The following is a 13,855-nucleotide window of genomic DNA, read 5'->3' on the forward strand; positions in this document are numbered from 1 at the left end:
TAGCTCTCCCCACTGTTATTTTAGCTTTTTTATTTATAAATATATCAAACATATTTTATATTTTGCATCTGTTAATTCTGACATCTGAAGTTTGTGTAAGTGCGATGAGGGTGATACTGTTTCTGCTGGTGTTTACTCATGGTGTCATGTTTCCCTGTGTGTTTTGTTTTGTTTCATTTTTGAGTAAAACTGCATATTCCTTGGAACTCTATCCACGGGAATTATTTGAGGGCAGGGTTGGAGATGATTTTCTTCAGAAAGGATTTGTTTCTGATGAGCTCCTGGGGGCACGATTAAGCAAGGACCTCTTTAAGGTTCGTTCTCAGCTTGAGGTTTTGTGGACATCCCAAGTAGGGAAAATTTGAGCTTCAAATCCTGATTAGGACTGATTTGTAGCTGCAATTTTCAGAAAATTTTGTCTTCTCCACTTAGAAGCCAAGGTCTGAGGGAGTCCGTTTCTTCACTGTCCCTGCTCGTGAGGGCTGGGCTCTTATTTCTACTTCACCCTTTGAGGACACAGCTCTTTGGGTTCCTTGCTTTATGCAGGGGGTGGTGTTTCTTCTGCTAGACCCCCCCCCCACTTTGGATGGGCCATAGCCCTTGTCTCTTGTTTCCTATGAGCTGTAAGGCCATGAATATTGAAGCTCAAGATCACCTGGGTTTGCCAAATGCCCTTGAACGAACATTGGTTTCAGCATTCTTTTAGGCTTCCACCTTTGCCTCTTTTTGGCCTCTGAGGATTTTTTACTTTCTTCCTAACTTATTTATCGGCATACTTTATCATAGTGTAAGGGTTTGTAAGAATCTCTATCTAGCCTGCTATAGTAAGAAACAGTAGTTTGAGCTAAGCAAGAAATAATGCTACATTTAGTCCTCACAATACTGTTGGGACTAGTAACTCAACTTTTTTTTTTTTTTTTTTGGCCCAGGAGGCTTAAGGAGTTTACTTAGACATCAAGCAGCAGGGTAGGGCGGGGACCTAAATCTACAACTTCTGGCTACACTTCATCCTTTGTTCTCCCCACCACATTATTCTGGCACATTACTCTGGGTCTTTTCTCTTCGTTTAATGCAAATTCTAGAACTCTGCAGGATTTGGGTAATTCCTTAAGCCCAGAAATGCATGGAGAATTCTAGAGAAGTCTTATTTTAATTCTCTTCTCACTTATTCAAACACAGTCCAGTTTCTTCTGAGGGTACCCACTTTCATTATGGTAGGAGACCCAGGAAGAACTGTCCAAACTGATAGCGTGAGGTAGCATGGTTGCAGCCCATGTGTCCCTGGAGATCTGTGTGGAGTGAGGGAGTGCAATCTCTTTGCAGGGTATTCTCCTACTCCATCTTGTTTATAGAATGTTTGTCTTCCCTTTGTCCGACAAGGCCCCTCCTCTCCTCCCTCGCTCCCTTCCTCTTTGTCTGTCCCTTCTACCCAGTCCTCTGTCTCTGACCAGGGAACTCAGAATAAACTCCAGGGACTGAGTACTTGCGTCAAACCAACTTTAACATTGGAAACGTCATAAGTACACATTCTGCACTTCTTCCAGACTTGGAAAGAACTGAGGCCAATTAAAAGTGAACTTTTAAGAGAAATGAACATCTTGCATGCCAGGTTTCAGCTGAATGTCACTGCAATTGCCTAAATTACAACTATCAGAAAAAAATGCATTCTAATTATGGAAATGCCATTAGAAGGAGTTCCTTCTGCCTGGAACCAGCTTAAAGAATGACTACCACCCACCCTCTACTTCTACCCTATTGCTCAAAAAAATTTCTATAGTTTAGAGGGAAAAAAGGCAGTGTGCTATGGTGAAAATAGAATTTGTACCATATAGAATCTAGGTTTGGCTCCTCATTCCCTCCCCCCCCCCCAATTCAAATGTTGAAGCCCTTAACCCCCAATGCCACTGTGTCTGGAGACAGAATGGTAATTAAGATTGAATGAGCTCATGGGGGGCCTGCTAATCCGATAGGACTGTGGCTTTATGGGAAGGGGACATGTGAGGACACAGCGAGAAGGTGGCCATCTGCAAGGAAGGAAGAAAGCCATCATCAGGAACTGACCCTTCTGGGCCTTCACCATGGCCTCCCAGTTTCCAGAACCGGGAAACTAAACTCCTATTGCTTAAGCCACCTAGCCTATGGTGTTGTGCTATGGCAGTCCGAGCTCTTGCCTCTTTGTGTCTCCGCAACTGGAAAATGCTGTCAATCACAGGGTCTAAATAGTTCTTTTGTTTTTATTTTTATAAAGTTAAAATGTGACCATAAAGAGTCAGGTATTTCTACAAGTCCTTTACAAAAATACTGCACTCCCCACCCCAGCCTTCTCCAGCTCACCCAGTCCCCTCTCCTTTGGTGGTTACGTTAGTGTCTACCTCCAGCTCTAAACTGTATGTTCACACTGCTACGTCCAGGGGTTCGGTGTTAGTCTCATCTGTTGACTCCTCTGTGGTGGCAGAGAGTTTAGTTTTTTCACCCTTATCTCCTCGTGTATACACACCACACACTTCTGCAACTCCCCCAGCCTCCCTTTATGTTCATATAATCACTGCAGTTTGATCAAGATTCTGCATCTATGTGATGATGACTATAGACATTTTATTTGCAGCTGTTATTACTTGTCTTTTCTTGTACAACTCTTTGTCCTCCATGGAATTTATAATTATCTTCCATTATAATTTTTCCATAGTTTTCTTTGTACTCATCAGTAATTCAACCCCTAAGCCCTCTCCCAGATGTCTATATCTCCTCTCAGTATATTCAACATATAGTTTATCAGCATCTTGGAGGAGTTGCTTGGGAAGCTTCTGATCAACTCTGAGCTGGGCTGCTGACCACTATGCCTGCTGCAGAGAGACCACAGCCCATCATTCTTCACCAGCAGCCTAGGAGCCCTTTGTTCCTCGCTGTGTCAGGTCCCCTGTTTCCTGACCCCATCATGTTCTGTCTTCATCTACTTCCTCATTTTGCTACAGCACATCCTTTATAACTTTCTGAGAAAGGGCTTGTGGGAGGTATTTTCTATTTATTTATTTAAGAGAGAGAGAAAGAGAGAGAGCGCATGAGTAGGGGGAGGGGTAGAAGGAGAGGAAGAGAATCTCAGGCAGACTCCCTGCTGAGTGCAGAGCATGACATAGGGCTCAATTTCATGACCCTGAGATCACCACCTGAGCCCAAACCAAGAGTCGGATGCTTAACCAACTGAACTACCCAGGCATCCCAGTATTTTTCTTTTTTAACTTGGTAAGTCTCTAAATGTTTGTATTCTCCTTTCACATTTATTTGATATTTTAAATAGGTATAGAATTCTGAGTTGAATATTATTTTCCCTCAGTATTTTGATGGCATTGCTTCATTTCTTCTAGATTTCATAGTTGCTGATAGGAAGTCTCATGTCAATCATATTTTGATCCATTATCTGTAATCTTTTCTCCCCTCACTCTGCAAGCTTTTAGGGTATTTTGTTTGGCCTCAGGGTTCTGAAATTTCCCTTCTATGCTTTAAAGTGACTATTTATATCCCTTGTTGCTGGAGTCTCAATGGGCCCTTTAATTATGGAAACTCAAGTCCTTTAGCTCTAGGATATCGGGAAAAAAATTGTTTAAATGTTTCCCTCCCCACTATTTTCTCTTCTTTAGATCTAGAGTTCCTATTTGTCATATACTGGATCTTCTGAGATGATCTGCTGATTTTCTAACCTTCTTCTCTCATTTTCCATCTCCTTATCTTTTTGTTCTACTTTCTGGGTGGTTTACTCAATTGTTATCTTCCAGCTCTTGTATTAAATCTTTCATTTCTGCTCACAGGTTTCTGTTAATTTCCAAGAACTTTATTTGTTATTTGTTTTCTGAATACTGCTTTATAATAGTATCCTGTTCTAATTTAGTGTATTCAAAAGCTTCACATACCTCTCTAGGGTTATTATCAATAGACATCTGGATATTTTCTTTTCCTGTATAGTCTCTGTCTTTCACATTACTTTTTCCCATTTGTTTTAGTCTGTCTCCAGAGTGGGGACGTTCCTCACATGTTTGGGGATTCTGGTCTGTCTGTCTTTTGTCTGTTCATGGCTGGGACTCACCAACTGTGGGACTCAATCTAGAGTCATTTTGCTACACTCTTTAGCTGGATCTGTTTACAGCATAGATTTGAGTCTTCCTTTTGGATGGTCAGATTTTCTGGAGAAGAATCTTCCAGTTTCCTGCCTGGAGGGTATGAGCCTAGATTAATAGCAATCACAGAGTCCATTTGGAAAGAAAGGCGGGAAGTCTGAACATGAAGTATGTAGATAAGTACTTTCCTAGTTTGTCTGTTTTTAGTATGGTGCCCCTGGTGTCAATTGGACTTGGTGTCCCTCGATCCTGGATCTGTGCTGTACCATACAGTAGCCTCTAGCCACATGGGGCTATCAGCACTTGAAATGTGGCTAGTGAGACTGAGGAATGAAATTTTTAATTTTAATTTATTCTTTTTTTAAAAAAGATTTTATTTATTTATTTATTTATTTGACAGAGAGAGAGAGACAGCCAGCGAGAGAGGGAACACAAGCAGGGGGAGTGGGAAAGGAAGAAGCAGGCTCATAGCGGAGGAGCCTGATGTGGGGCTCGATCCCAGAACGCCGGGATCACGCCCTGAGCTGAAGGCAAACGCTTAACCACTGTGCCACCCAGGCGCCCCTAATTAATTCTTCGAACTGCATACTCTATTTAGTATTGGGAAATGTTCACATATTTTGGAACAGGTTAAGTATGTGGATCTGCTTTTTAAATTGTAGATTTTATGAAATCTCAACATCGATCAAGTATTTTCAATGAAAATTTAGTTCAAACTAATGTATGCTGGAGTGCTGGGAAGGTGGTGGAGTAGGAATACCCTAAGCTCACCTCATCCTGTGGATACAAGTAGATAGCACTCCCATCAGTGTAATAAACCTAGAAAATGACCTAAAGACTGGCAAAACAAACTCCACAACTAAAGGTAGAGAAAGAACCACATCGAAGAGGGTAGGAAGGGTGGAGATGTGGTGAGGAGCTAAACGGGCCAGAGCCATCCTTGAGAAGGAGCTGTGGGTGTGGAGAGGGGAGAGAAATGGACCCTCACACCAGGAGCCTGCACAGGGAAGATGAATTCCCATAGCATTTGGCTTTGAAAACCAGAGGCACCGAATTTTAACGAGCCGGACTTAAAACCTGGAACTTTAAAAACCAGCAGGTTTGGCTCTGGGAGAGCTGGAGGGAGAGAGGAAGCCAAGCCCCCACTCTTAAAGACAAAGCATGACAAACAGCCCACTGAGATACAGTGTAGAAGCAGCAGTTTGAAAAACCAGGGCATCTCAGAGTGTGTCCCAGAGGGGCAGGGTTCACAGGTAGACAGGCAGGTGGCATTTCCCTCCCCCACCGCCAGCATAAACACCTGTTGGAACCTGTGCTGCACTGACACTCATTACCTAACTTGCTCACACCAAGATCTGGAATGGTGGATCCATTCCTCCCAGTCATGCTTGCCTCAGTCCCAGTGCTGCAGGTCCCCTCCCCGAGAAAACCACCCACAAACCTTGCCAACACCACATCTTCCCATCTGCATGCTCTGCAGGGCCTCAGTCTGAGGGCACTGGCGGGTCACCTTCCATGGAAGACTGGCACATACCTTGTTGAAATTGGTCCACAAACACAACAGGGATCCAACACTACCCACAACAGGCAAAGAGCCTTTGCAGACCACTAGACTGAAGGAAAAAATGGCCAAGACACAACAGCAAGGCACATGCAACATACATAGGAGATACCCTTGAAGTATCAGGTTCTAGTAAACAGGGGACACTACACTGCAAGGTGCTACAGGACCTCTTCTTCACAAAGCCATTACTTTCAAGAGCAGGAGATGTAGCTGACCTTCCTAAAACATAGAAACACAGAGAGACAAAATGAGGAGACAGAGGAATAGTTCCAAATGAAAGAATAGGACTAAATCACAGTAAGAGACCTAAGTGAAATAGATATAAGCAATATGCCTGATAGGGAATTTAAAGTAATGATAATAAAGACACTCATTGGATTTGAGCAAAGAGCAGAGGACATCAGGGAGGCCCTTAACAGACAGACTGAAAAAAAATCAGAGATGTATCCAACAAGTGGATATGACAATTATAAATATATATGCCCCCAACAGGGGAGCAACAAGATACACAAGCCAACTCTTAACCAGAATAAAGAGACATATAGATAAAAATACGTTAATACTAGGGGACCTCTACACTCACTATCAGAAATAGACAGAACATCCACGCAAAAAATCAACAAAGAAACAAGGGCTTTGAATGCCATACTCGACGAGTTGGACCTCATAGATATATATAGAACACTACACCCCAGAACCAAAGAATACTCATTGTATTCTAATGCCCATGGGACATTCTCAAGAATAGACCATGTTCTGGGACACAAAACAGGTCTCAACCAATACCAAAAGACTGAAATTATTCCCTGCATATTCTCAGACCACAACGCTTTGAAATTGGAACTTAACCACAAGGAAAAATTTGGAAGAAACTCAAACACTTGGAGACTAAGAACCATCCTGCTCAGGAATGATTCGATAAACCGGGAAATCAAAAATCTTTAAACAATTTATGGAGATCAATGAGAATGAAAACACAACGGTCAAAACATATGGGATACTGCAAAGGCCATCCTAAGGGGAAAATACATAGCCATCCAAGCCTCACTCAAAAGAATAGAAAAATCTAAAATGCAGTTTTTATATTCTCACCTCAAGAAGCTGGAACAGCAACAGACGGACAGGCCTAATCCATGCATGACAAAGCAGTTGATCAAGATTAGAGCAGACATCAATGAATTAGAAACCAGGAGTACAGTAGAGCAGATCAACAGAACTAGAAGTTGGTTCTTGGAGAGAATCAATAAAATTGTCAGACCGCTGGCAAGACTTATCCAAAAGAATAGAGAAAGGACCCAAGTTAATAAAATTATGAATGAAAAAGGAGAGGTCACAACCAACATCAATGAAATTGGAAGGATTATTAGAAACTTTTATCAACAGCTTTATGCCAATAAATTAAGCAATCTGGAAGAGATGGAGGCCTTCCTGGAAACCTATAAACTACCAAGATTGAAACAGGAAGAAATTGATTTTTTAAACAGGCCAATTAATTATGAAGAGATTGAGTCAGTGATAAACAACCTTCCAAAAAACAAAACTCCAGGCCCGGACGGTTTTCCTGGGTAATTCTACCAAACATTCAAAGAAGAAATAATACCTATTCTCCTAAAGCTATTTCAAACAATAGAAACAGAAGGAAAGCTGCCAAACTCATTCTATGAGGCCAATATTACCTTGATCCCCAAACCAGGCAAAGACCCCCTCAAAAAGGAGAATTACAGACCGATTTCCCTAATGAATATGGACGCCAAGATCCTCAACAAGATACTGGCTAATAGAATCCAACAGTATATTAAAAGGATTATCCATCATGACCAAGTGGGATTCATCCCTGGGATGCAAGGGTGGTTCGACATTCGCAAATCTGTCAGTGTCTTAGATTTTATCCAGAAAGAAAAATTCAAAAATCATACGATTCTCTCAATAGATGCAGAAAAAGCATTTGACAAATTACGGCATCCTTTCCTGATTAAAACCCTTCAGAGTGTAGGGATAGAGGGTACATTCCTCAATCTCATAAAAACCATCTATGAAAAGCCTACAGCCAATATCATTCTCAATGGGGAAAAGTTGGAAGCCTTTCCCTTAAGATCAGGAACATGACAAGGATGCCCACTCTCGCCATTATTATTCAACATAGTACTAGAAGTCCTTGCAACAGCAATCAGACAACAAAAAGGGATCAAAGGTATCCAAATTGGCAAAGAAGAAGTCAAACTGTCTCTCTTCACAGATGACATGGTACTCTATATGGAAAACCCAAAAGAATCCACTCCTAAACTATTAGAAGGTATAGAGCAATTCAGTAATGTGGCGGGATACAAAATCAATGCTCAGAAATCAGTTGCATTTCTATACACGAACAATGAGACTGAAGAAAGAGAAATTAAGGAATCCATTCCATTTACAATGGCACCAAAAACCATACGTTACCTTGGAATTAACTTAACTAGAAACGTAAAGGATCTATATTCTAGAAACTATAAATCACTCTTGAAAGACATTGAGGAAGACACAAAAAGATGGAAAAATATTCCATGCTCATGGATCGGAAGAATTAATATAGTTAAAATGTCCATGCTACCCAGAGCAATCTACACTTTCAATGCTATTCCGATCAAAATAACAAGGACATTTTTCAAAGAACTGGAACAAATAGTCCTTAAATTTGTATGGAACCAGAAAAGGCCCCGAATCGCCAAGGAACTGTTGAAAAGGAAAAACAAAGCTGGGGGCATCACAATGCTGGATTTCGAGCTGTACTACAAAGCTGTGATCACAAAGACAGCATGGTACTGGCACAAAAACAGACACATAGACCAATGGAACACAATAAAGAACCCAGAAATGGACCCTTGGCTCTTTGGGCAACTAATCTTTGATAAAGCAGGAAAAAAACATCTGGTGGAAGAAAGACAGTCTCCAATAAATGGTGCTGGGAAAACTGGACAGCTACATGCAAAAGAATGAAACTTGACCACTCTCTCACACCATACACAAAGATAAACTCCAAATGGATGAAAGACCTCGATGTGAGACAGGAATCCATCAAAATCCTAGAGGAGAACATAGGCAGCAACCTCTACGACATCGGCCAAAGCAACCTTTTTCATGACACATCTCCAAAGGCAAGAGAAACAAAAGATAAAATGAACTTGGACTTCATCAAGATAAAAAGCTTCTGCACAGCCAAGGAAACGGTCAAAAAACCTAAGAGGCAGCCCACGGAATGGGAGAATATATTTGCAAATGATACTACAGATAAAAGACTGGTATCCAAGATCTACAAAAAACTTCTCAAACTCAATACGTGAGAAACAAATAAATCATAAAATGGGCAGAAGATATGAACAGACACTTTTCCAATGATGACATACAAATGGCAAACAGACACATGAAAAAAATGTTCAAAATCATTAGCCATCAGGGAAATTCAAATCAAAACCACACTAAGATACCACCTTATGCCAGTTAGAATGGCAAAAATTGACAAGGCAAGAAACAATAATTGCTGGAGAGGATGTGGAGGAAGGGCATCCCTCCTACATTGTTGGTGGGAATGCAAGTTGGTACAGCCACTCTGGAAAACAGTGTGGAGGTCCCTTAAAAAGTTAAAAATTGAGCTACCCTATGACCAAGCCATTGCACTACTGGATGTTTACCCCAACGATACAGACGTAGTGAGGAAAAGGGCCATATGCACCCCAATGTTCATAGCAGCATTGTCCACAATAGCCAAATCGTGGAAGGAACCGAGATGCCCTTCAACAGATGACTGGATTAAGAAGTTGTGGTCCACATATACAATGGAATATTACTCAGCTATCAGAAAGAACGAGTTCTCAACATTTGCTGCAACATGGATGGCACTGGAGGAGATAATGCTAAGTGAAATAAGTCAAGCAGAGAAAGACAATTATCATATGATTTCTTTCATCTATGGAACATAAGAACTAGGAAGATCGGTAGGGGAAGAAAGGGATAAAGAAAGGGGGGGTAATCAGAAGGTGGAATGAACCATGAGAGACTATGGACTCTGAGAAACAAACTGAGGGCTTCAGAGGGGAGGGGGGTGGGGGAATGGGATAGGCTGGTGATGGGTAGTAAGGAGGGCACGTATTGCATGGTGCACTGGGTGTTATATGCAATTAATGAATCATCGAACTTTACATCAGAAACCAGGGATGTACTGTATGGTGACTAACATAATATAATAAAAAAATTTAAAAAAAAGAAATGTTAAACAAAAAAAATTGGAGATGAACAGAAATGAAATTAAAAATATGCTAGATGGAATAAATAGTAGGCTAGAGAAAGCAGAAGAATAAATTAGTAAAAGCTTGGAGGACAGAGTAATGGAAAAAAATCAAGCTGAGTAGGTGAGAGAAAAAGAAATTATAGAAAATGAGAATAGACTTAGGGAACTCAGTGACTCCATCAAGTGTAATAACATTCGTATTATGGGAATCCCAGAAGAAGAGAGAAAAGGGGGCAGAAAATTTATTTGAAGAAGTAATAGTTGAAAACTTCCTGAATATGGGGAAGGAAATAGATATCCAGATTCAGGAAGCACAGAGATGCCCCAATAAAATCAACCCAGGGAGGTCCACACCAAGGCACAGAGTAATTAAAATAGTAAAAAGTAGTGAAAAAGAGAGAATTTTAAAAGCAGCGAGAGAAAAGAAGATAGTTACATGCAGGGGGAAACCCCCATAAGGCTATCAGCAAATTTCTCAGCAGAAATGCAGGCCAGAAGGCAATAGCACGATATATTCAAAATGCTGAAAAGGAAAAATCTGCAGCTGAGAATATTTTATCCATCCTGGCTATCATTTGGAATAGAAGGAGAAGACGAATTTCCCAGACAAACAAAAGCTAAAGGACTTCATGACCACTAAACCAGCACTAAAGAAATGTTAAAGGGGACACTTTGAGTGGAAAAGAAGGACTATAAGTAAGAGTAAGAAAAGTAGGAAGGACAAAAGCAGTAAAAATAAGTACATCTGTAAAAACAGTCTAGGTACTCACAAAAGAAAAGCATGTAAAGTATGACACTATATACCTAAGTTGGGGGAGAAGAGTAACGAATGGGTTCCAACTTAAGTGACCATCAACTTAATGTAGACTGCTGTGTGCAGAAGATGTTACATACAAACCTAATGGCAACCGCACATCAAAAACCAGTAATACGTGTGCAAAAAATACAGAAAGGAATCCAAATAAATCACTGAAGAACGCTAACAAGCCATGAGAGAAGAGAAGAAAACAGAGAAGAACTACAAAACAACCACCAAACAAGTAACAGAATGTCAATAAATACATGTCTATCAATAATTATTTTGAATGTAAATGGACTAAACACTCTAATCAAAGGACATAGGGTATTAGAATGGATTAAAAAAACAAAACACATCGATATGCTGTCTATAAAAGACTCGTTTTAAACCTAAAGACACCTGCAGGTTGAAAGTGAGAGGATAGAGAAACGTCATGCAAAGTTTCAAAAGAAAGCTGAGGTAACAAAGCTTATATCAGACAAAAAGGACTTTAAAACAAAGACTGTCACAAGAGATCTAGAAGGACACTATATAATAATAAAGGGGACAATCCAACAAGAAGATACAACAATTGTAAATATTTATGCACCCAACATGGAAGCACCCAAATACATAAAACAGTTAATAAGAAACATAAAGGAACTAATCCATGGTAATACAATAATATTGTGGATTTTAACACCCCAATTACATCAATGGACTGATCATCCAAAGAGAAAATCAACAAGGAAACAGTGGTTTTGAATGATACACTGGGCCAGCTGTATCTAACACATACATTCAGAACATTCCGTCCTAAAACAGCAGAATACCCATTCTTTTCCAGTGCACATGGAACATTCTCCAGAATGGATCACATATTAGGCCACAAAACAAAGCCTCAACAAATTCAAAAAGATTGAAGTCATACCATGCATCTTTTCTGACCACAACTCTATGAAACTAGAAATGAACCATAAGAAAAAATCTAGAAAAAACACAAATACATGGAGATTAAATAATATGGTACTAAACAATGAATGGACCAACCAAAAAGTCAAAAAAGAAATTAAAAAATTACATTCAGACAAATGAAAATGAAAATGGAAACACAATGGTCCCAAATCTTTGGGATGCAGCAAAAGTGGTTCTAAGAGGGAAGTTCACAGCAATACAGCTACCTCCAGAAACAAGAAAAATCTCAAATAAACAACCTAACCTTATACCTAAAGGAGCTAGAAAAAGAACAACAAAACCCAAACCCAGCAAAAGGAAGGAAATCATAAAGATTAGGGCAGATATAAATGACGTAGAAACTAAGAAAACAATAGAAAAGATCAATGAAACCAGGAGCTGTTCCTTTGAAAAGATCTACAAAATTGACAAACTTTTAGCCAGACTCATCAAATGAGAGAGAGAGGGGACACAAGTAAACAAAATCACAAATGAAAGAGGAGAATAACAACCAATACCACAGAAATGCAAAGGATTGTAAGAGAATTTAATGAAAAATTATATGCCAACAAATTGGACAACCTGGAAGAAATGGATGAATTCCTAGAAACATATAATCTACCAAATCAGAAGCAGGAAGAAATAGAAAATTTGAACAGACTGATTACCAGCAATGAAATTGAATTAGTAAATGAAACTTTCCCAACAGATAAATGTCTAGGACCAAATGGCTTCATAGGTAAATTCTACCAAACACTTAAAGAAGAGTTAATACCAGGGCACCTGGGTGGCTCAGTTGGTTAAGTGTCTGTCTCTTATTTTTGGGTCAGGTAATGATCTCAGGGTCCTGGGATCAAGCCCCATGTTGGGCTCCATGCTTAGCAGGGAGTCTGCTTGAGATTTTCTTTCTCCCTCTTCCTCTGCCCCTTCCATGCTCAAGCTCGCCTCTGTCTCTCTGTAAAATAAATAAATAAATCTTAAAAAAAATAAAGAAGAGTTAATACATATTTTTCTCAAACTATTCCAAGAAATAGAAAATGAAGGAGAACTTCCAAATTCATTCTATGAGGCCAGCATTAACCTCACACCAAAACCAGATAAAGACACCACAAAGAAAGAGAACTACAGGCCAATATCTCGATGAAATAGATATAAAAATCTTCAATAAAATATTAGCAAACCAAATCCAATCATATATTAAAAAAATCATTCACCATGATCAAGTGGGATTTATTCCCAGTAGGCAAAGGTAGTTCAATATTCACCAATAAATCAATGTGATATATCACATTGATAAGAGAAGGGGTAAAAACCATATGATCATTTCAATAGAAGCAGAAAAAGTTATTTGACAAAGTACAATATCCATTCATGATAAAAAAAAAAAACCTTCAACAAAGTAGGTTTAGAGGGAACATACCTCAATGTAATAAAAGCCTTATATGAAAAACCCACAGCAAACATCATACTCAATGGGGAAAAACTGAGAATTTTTCCCCTAAAATCAGGAACAAGACAAGGCTGTCCACTCTCACCACTTTTTTTTTTTTTTACAGATTTTATTTACTTATTTGAGAAAGAGAGCGAGCACGAGCTGGGGGAAGGGGCAGAGGGAGAGGGATCACAACCTGAGCTGAAGGCAGAGACATAACTGACTGAGCCACCCAGGCACCCCCAATTTCACCACTTTTATTTAACATAGTACTGAAGCCCTAGTCACAGCAATCAGACAACAAAAATAAATAAAAGGCATCCAAATCAATAAGGAAGAAGTAAAACTTTCACTACTTGCAGATGACATGATACTGTACATAGAAAACCCTAAAGTTTCCACCAAAAAAACTACTAGAACTGATAAATAAATTTAGTAAGGTCACAGAATACAAAATCCATGTACAGAAATCCATTGCATTTCTATACACTAATAATGAAGCAGCAGAAAGAGAAATTAAGAAAATAATCCCATTTACAATTACAACAAAAATAATAAAATACCTATGAATAAACTTAACCAAAGAGGTGAGAGACCCGTACTCTGAAAACAGTGATGAAAGAAATTGAAGACAACACAAAGAAATGAAAAGACATTCCGTGCTCATGTATTGGAAGAACAAATATTGTCAAAATACCTCTACTACCTAAAGCAATCTACAGATTTAATGCAATCCCTATCAAAATATCAATAGCAT

This window comes from Ursus arctos, unplaced genomic scaffold, assembly GCF_023065955.2.
Source record: "Ursus arctos isolate Adak ecotype North America unplaced genomic scaffold, UrsArc2.0 scaffold_23, whole genome shotgun sequence".
Taxonomy (NCBI): Eukaryota; Metazoa; Chordata; class Mammalia; order Carnivora; family Ursidae; genus Ursus; species Ursus arctos.